Source organism: Papaver somniferum, chromosome 8 (assembly GCF_003573695.1).
Source record: "Papaver somniferum cultivar HN1 chromosome 8, ASM357369v1, whole genome shotgun sequence".
NCBI lineage: Eukaryota > Viridiplantae > Streptophyta > Magnoliopsida > Ranunculales > Papaveraceae > Papaver > Papaver somniferum.
In genome coordinates, this window is record NC_039365.1 from 6624583 (window position 1) to 6630834 (window position 6252).

The following is a 6252-nucleotide window of genomic DNA, read 5'->3' on the forward strand; positions in this document are numbered from 1 at the left end:
GTAACTGATGATGTTAGAAGTGAAGGTAGAGATCAAGCAAAAAAAAAGGGCTCATGAGGCTAAAGCATCGCACAAATCAGATGAAAAAATGGATAAACTCATCGATCTTCTTGAAAACACACAAGCACAAAGAGAGGCCAAATATGAAAGAGAGGAAGAGTATCTAAGGAAGAACTTGGAAAGCTCTACAATCTTGGCACAAACGCAGCAAAGAGATTCGGAAATGAAAATCCTACAACAACCCTTGGATGAATTACAAGAATGTGAGAGACCCATCTACAAAATATAGAAGAACGAGATTTTATCCCGTTATGGTTTGGACCCTATCCCCTAAACTAAAGTGATAATTTAAGTTATTTACTAGTAAGATTTCAATTTAAATGTAATTTTTTATGTTTTAAGTTAGTCGGATTTTAATGTCAAAAAAAAATTGTAACATTGTTTTACAATGTAATGGAAGATTACAAATCCTCAAAAGACTATTTTTACTTTCATAAATTTCCTAATTTTGAAACAAAATACGATTGAAACAAACCCAATTCTTTAAACAAAATACGATTGAAATAAATTGCAATGTATAAATCGAATTCTGGAAAACATAGGCGAAATTTCCAAATTTTGAAACAAAATACGATCGGAACATAACGTAAATAGAGTTCAGGAAGAGTTGGGGAAAAAAAAAAGGTCAAGCGCTGGACGGTTCGGCGTTGGCTTCCACGCCGTTCCATTCGGCGTTGGTGTCCAACGCCGAACCATCCAGCGTTAATTTTCAGAATTTTCCTTCAGCGCCGTTTCATTCGGCGTTTGGGGAACTTTTTGAGCGCCTAATGGTTCGGCGTTTCTATCTCGCAGCTACTTCACCTGCGAGCAATCGCTAGGAGAGAGAACTATCTATATTTTCCTTCAACACTTTCCCAACAGCTTTATCAGAATTTGCAACACTTTTCACCCAATCTCTCCATCCAATCTATCCCATAAGACTAAGCCTAAAGGGAACACCCCTTAGAAACAGTGTATGAAGCTGTATTGTCTGCTTCATCGGCTAGATCTTGGTATTGATATTCTTAACTGTTTCAGGGACTTTCTCATTGTCTTCTTCAACTTCTACCTGCGTGTGGTTCAGCTGGTGAGCCCATCGGATTGTCATGGAAGCTGCTTCATCTGCTAGATCTTCTTCTGTACCTGCTTCAAGGTACTGGCATCTTGCTTCAGAAATATTTCCTGTATGATCTGATAGAATTAGGGGAATTCCTCCTTCCAAGTGATTATTACTGATACTCAAAGTTATGCTAATCTTAACAGCTAATATGTTGATGACTATGGGTTTAGAATTGTCTATTATTTCGACCTTAGAATTCAGGTTTTCTACTTCTTTAATCCTTCTATTGTGATTTACCAAGTTGTTAATACTCATACCTGTTCTCTTAGGGTTAAGCTTAACTTTTCTAAACACTAAGTCGCATCTGTTCTTCCAGATTTCCAAGCAAGTAATTGCTAGGAAGTCAGTCCACTCAATGGATCATAATCTGTTACTTCTACCTCTATTGAACCAGTCCTTCATCCAGCAGTGGAAGGTAGTTTGGTTATTAGTATAGACATTGAGTCTAATTCCCATATGACTGGGGACATCGATTTTGAAATCGCAACTCATGAATATATGTGTGAGAGTTTCCTCTTGCTTCCCACACAGTGGGTAGATCTTGTTGATATACGGTAGAATCCTAGCAATCCTCTCGTTCAAAGGCAGTATGTAGTGGATACATTTCCAGACAAATGTCTTCACTCTTGGTATTGTGTTCATTCTCCATACCTTACTCCATAATTGTTTCCTTTGGATATCTTCTGGTTGACCCCTTTGCATTATCTTCCTATACAGATACTTAATACTGAACTTCCCATTCTTTTCAAGTTTCCAAGTTATTTCATCTTCTCTCCCTGAGGTTATCTTTGTTTCTTTAATTTTCAGACACACTTGTGGTTCAAAGTACAAATCCACTTTCATTGTATCCCACTTCCATTCCTCTCCCGACTTATCCATTAGTTCCTCCACATAGACGATCTTTTGGTTTTGATGGAATGGTTCTACCAACTGTTGTTGCTGCCCCTTGTACCAAACATCCTCCCACACTCTGATAGTTTTGCCATCCCCCACCTTCCATTCAACGTTATCTCTTATCTTTCCCACTTCCTTCCTTAAGTTTTTCCACACCCACGAATCCTTGTCGGAACATTTTAGTTCTTGTTCAGCAGACTGGACTCTAGTAAATACTTTCTTTTGTAAATTGCCCCCCACAGGCCTTTAGGTTCCTTCAACAATCTCCAACTAACTTTGGCTAGCATTGCCGAGTCAAACTCCCTTAGGTTCAGAAATCCCATTCCTCTCATACTGTTTGGTATACAAACTCCAATTCAAGCCTTTAGAAAAACCCCTTTTTTCCATTCTCATTTTTCCCCCAGAAAAAATCCTACTGCATTTTATCAATGCTTTCTGTCACTGCCACTGGGACTCTGAAACAATTCATCTGGTACATAGGCATTGCAGACGTGGATGATTTTATCATGATTCCTAACTTGCATGCACAGGATAAGTTTTTCCCTTTCCATTATTGCAAATTTCCCTCAACTATACCTTATGTATTTTTTATTTTTTTTTTGAAAGTAACATTGTATTAAAACCAAACCAAAAAAGGAGTACAGGGATTACAAGATAGGAAGCAGCTTATCTGAAATACATACATGGGGTGTGTTATCTCAAACACTAGTTACATGGGATTTCCTAGCTAACTTAGCCAAAATATCTACTGATTCATTTATTTTACGCGAAACATATTTACATAGGGAACTACCTAATAAAGTTAATCCGTTTTTACAATCCTGAACATAAGAGAAAAGTGTCCAAGGGATATAGAAAGATTACCATTGATGGCATTAACAAGCGCAAGATTGTCAGAGATGATTTTGATGTTCTGAGCATGCATATCTTGAGACCATTGTGCAACCGTCAACAGTGCTTGAGCTTCAGCTTCTAGAATTTATTCCGCATGTGTTTTCCAGTATCTGGCTGCTTCAAATCGACCATTGGCTCTATAGAAGACAATCCCACAGCCTGCAGAAGAAGAACATTTCCCCAATGAAGCATCTACAAACATTAAACAAGTGTCAGGGTATTGATGCACCATTGAATAATGAAAACGATGCTTATTAGAGGTAGTTTCAGTAGCAAGAAAAGGTTTCTGAAGACTCAAATAAATCTTCTGTGTTTGAGTCAGGGACTCTAACAAAATCTGGATTTGATGGATAGTTACGACGGGACATTGTCGCTTGTTTTCCATGCTAGCACTAAAGTGTGCTTTCCAGATTTTCCACAGTATAACTATATAAATATTAAACAATTTTTAGCATCAAAATTAATCTTAGTATCAAACCAATGCAAACTCCAGTGCCTGAGAGAAGTAAATTGGTGGAGCTAAGGAAATGGGTCTCAAGGCTTTGACTTGACGTTTTTAAAGTATAAACATTTAGGAGACGCACTGATTTCTTCACTATATTTCTCTTTCTCTGAAAACCTTTTCAAACTCTCCCAAACTCTTTTTCCCCCTTTTGATTCTCATGGTGATTTCGTGTGATTCTATGGTTAAAAATAAAAGTGTTTGATCCATATTCAAAGGTTATTCCATGCATCCTCCATTTTTGAATTCCATCCACGAAATCATCGTAGGTACGTCATCCTAATTTTAGGGTTTCAAGTTAATTTTTTTTTTCGATTTTCATGATACTGTTGATATCTTAGGTCAATGAGATGTGTTGTACGATTCCAACAAGTGTTGTGAACATGATTTGATAATATACCCGGATATTAGAGTCTAAGCCCAGATTAATTGCACCGACTCTTGCAATACACTCATAAATTTATCCATTTTGTCTCGAATATACTAAACCGACTGCGGACACTTTTTGTAGTACGATTATATGGATTTCCACCACAGGGTACGATAAACTTTTCAAAAAGTTTTACATAAAGGACTTGCATATTCGGAAATTTCCCTTCCCTGTAGAGCACAAAACGTAGTACAAATATGATGGTCTTCTAGAATACTGAAACTCTTTCTGGGTTTTGATTTCTCCTTTTGGTGTTGCGACATTACTGTCTACAAACAAAAGAGATGAACAAGAAAATAAACAAAAGACAACTTTTTAAAGTTAAAGAAGAAAATTTGAGAGATTTAAGTGGAAAAAATATGGTTGTAGGAAGATGTTTGATAAGAAAAATAAGTTTCTATTTCAAATATAGACATTTTTCTCAAATTTTGAAAAAATAACTGTTGGGATCCGACGGCCAATAAAAAATAGTCGGTCAGAATTATGGATGGTTATGATCTGGTGTGAGTGGAGTGTAAACGAAAAAAGGTCAAACAAATAAAATTTACGGAACGAGAATTCAGCTTCCGCGTAAAAAAGTCACGGATACTGAGTATCCGTAAAGTGAAAATCAAATGGATACCCAGTATCCGTGTGATTTCTCTACGCTACAAAGTCAAATGGATACTCAGTATCCATGTGATATATCTACGCTACAAAGTCAAATGGATACTCAGTATCCATGTGATTTCTCTACGCTACAAAATCTATCAGATCTTTCCAACTTTGAAATGTATCTAAGTGTCAGTTCCCGTGTAAAAAAGTCACGGATGTTGAATATCCGTTTTAACTGAAAAACGGAAACTGAGTTCCCGTAAAGTGAAAAATCAAACGGATACTCAGTATCCGTGTGATTTCTCTACGCTAGAAAGTCTATCGGATCTGTCTAGTTTTGAAATGTAGCTAAAGGATATCCCTTCTCTAAAGGCATATGGGAGATCATAGTGGTTGGATTTCGCTACAATTAGAGGATAGTGTAGCGAAACACCTCACCATAGTGCTTGGCATTAGGTTATTTACGGAAGGAATATTTTAACCTTACGAGTATAATGTGGACAGGTTTTTTACTTAAGAAATGTTATACCATTACGAGTATAATAAATGGTTGATTGCGATGATACTAGATCAAAAATAATTGAACAGGATTTTAAGATGAGGATTGAATAATTATCAGCAGTGTTCAAGTGATTTTGTTATTTATCAGCACCGGTATCAACAATTAAAAGACATTAAACAACATTTAATCAGTTTGGTTAATTTGGATATATGTTTTATTTAGCAAATGAATTTATAATTATTGTTAAAAGCTAATTTCTTTGTTGTTTGACCAGGAATGCTCGACTAAAGTTTCAGAGTGAGAATGAAATAGATGTGGGCATTGTTTCAGCATTTTTAATCTAGTAATATCATCATCAATCATTTTAAGATGTAAAATTAATTTAGTTATTTTAGAAAAATTTCATACAGTATTTACAAATATTATAAACGTTTGATTATGTTGTAGATAGATCAAAGATCCCAACAAAATATTTTAAATAATCTCATAAATTAAAAATGAAATTCTTACTTGTTCATTTTTATTTAATCAAATGCCTTCTGCAACATGCGCACAGATAGTACGGCTCGAGCTTTAAATAGTTGTTATTTTGGTTTTAGAAAACCTTAAACACGAGAAAACGAAGAAAACATGTTTGATGGGTGGGACGGTGCGGAGAAAACATGTTTCTTTAATCATATCGAAGATGTGATGTCATCCTTTCCATTGAGTTTTTTACAAAGGCCTTCTTGATCCCATCGAAATCTGACTTAAAGTATTGCTCAAAAGCCTCGGTGACCATAACCACGTTTCCTTGGCCGGACTTGATGTGATCTTTAAATCTTCCATGAGCGGACTTCACAATATTAGTTGCTTCATTCCCGTAGTGTCTATACCGATTTGTCCATGCACGCACAAATCTTTCCTTGAACTTAGACAACACGGTATCCTGACAATACGAAACGACACTTGGATACACTTCGTTATATTTGGCACTAAACATGTTCAATCTATTTTCATACATATCCTCGATAAGAGACCAATAAACTTTCTCCCAATCCTTTAGAAATTCCAACCACTTTTTATGATTTTCGTTGTGTTCTTTGTCCACTCTCTCTTTAATCTTTCCTCTTTCATTTTCTTCTTGTTCGGGTGATAGTTTCTTCTTGAGAACATCTTCCTCTAGTTTAGCAATCATTCTTTTCTTAATATCTTCCTTAGAGGGTTCAAACAAAGCATGACAATGTTTTGTCACATTTGGACTTATATGATACGTACATAGGAAATTTTGCGCATCC